General features: G+C 36.1%; 1 long non-coding RNA gene across 1 annotated transcript in view; it reads left to right on the top strand.

Annotated features, from left to right (window-relative positions):
* Nucleotides 1-23: 23 nt before the first annotated feature.
* The window catches only part of LOC119589447, a 19881-nt gene continuing 18790 nt past the window's right edge, over nucleotides 24-1114 (top strand). The window contains exon 1 of the long non-coding RNA XR_005230182.1: nucleotides 24-131. This is a non-coding gene — a long non-coding RNA (uncharacterized LOC119589447). The remainder of the gene's footprint in view (nucleotides 132-1114) is intronic.

The raw sequence follows: 1114 nt of genomic DNA, 5'->3' as shown, positions 1-1114 counted from the left end.
TGACCACTATGCTATTTTCATATCGGCACTCTTGAGCGCAGTTTCGAAAGCAAAGCAGCTCTGTCCAGTTCAAAACAAACCCCAAAGTCAGGCGAATCTCACCCAGAAGTAACTACGGCAACATTTTTAACGTAAGCTTAAAATGCAGCTATCAAGAATTTCCAATTAACAAATGTACTTGTTTTCGTTGCAGATGAGATACATATTTTGTGGTCATCAACATTAAAGTAAGCGATATTTTTGTCTTTGAAATGAAGTACGTAATAGAGAAACATTTATTTCACTTTTTATGAAAAAAACTAGGGTTTTTAATTAGACAAGTAATTTGTGTAAATTTTACGAATAAATAAAATTACTGATTAGCGGCTTTCATCATGAAACTTCAAGGTAGCATTGGAATACAGTCATAGGAGGCAACGCCTCTTTGTTAAGCCAGATAAATCTGGAGACAGAGATCATCGGGGTTCTCCCATCTTAAACAGGCCGTCTGTACCTGATTCGTTAGTATTGGTGATGGCTTGTAATTGCAAGTGATCATCCCTTGTTGGAGAATTAATTAGAAAAATTGCCAAACGAGAGGTTGATCTGTACAGAAGCTGTGCATTCCAGTACCTAAAGACTGGATCAGTGGGCTGTTTATGTTGCCTTTTGTCCAGATAAAATGGCTTTAGTACACAAAATGTATAATTATCAAACTTGGGACTGCCTTCACTTGAGAAAACAAATTGTGCAATCATTGTGGCCTCTGCAATTTTTGTCACTTTATCAAATGGCCATCAAACCTCCCAACACATAGAAGGTAGAACTTGGACTGGCTCCTTATTAGGTGGCAAATCATTATGGTGGTCCATAATTATCTGATATTTCCTCTGAAATGTATTTGTGCCTTCTAAATTTCTTGCACTTGTATCATACAAAATTCACTTCATTCATACTGTGATGAAACAGAATACTTCAGCTGCAGCATTATAATCCATATAAGTATTATGTCAAACAAGAGTTTTATAATAAGTGCAGTCAGAATTGATCTGACAGCCAGGACCATTGTGTATCATACTTTTTTTTCAGGGATATCATGGAAAAGGAACAATTTAGTAGTAAAACTACCAAAAGG

Source organism: Penaeus monodon, chromosome 25, assembly GCF_015228065.2.
Source record: "Penaeus monodon isolate SGIC_2016 chromosome 25, NSTDA_Pmon_1, whole genome shotgun sequence".
In the NCBI taxonomy this organism is placed as follows: domain Eukaryota; kingdom Metazoa; phylum Arthropoda; class Malacostraca; order Decapoda; family Penaeidae; genus Penaeus; species Penaeus monodon.
Note: the sequence above shows the minus strand (reverse complement) of the source record. Positions and strands in the feature narration are given on the sequence as shown.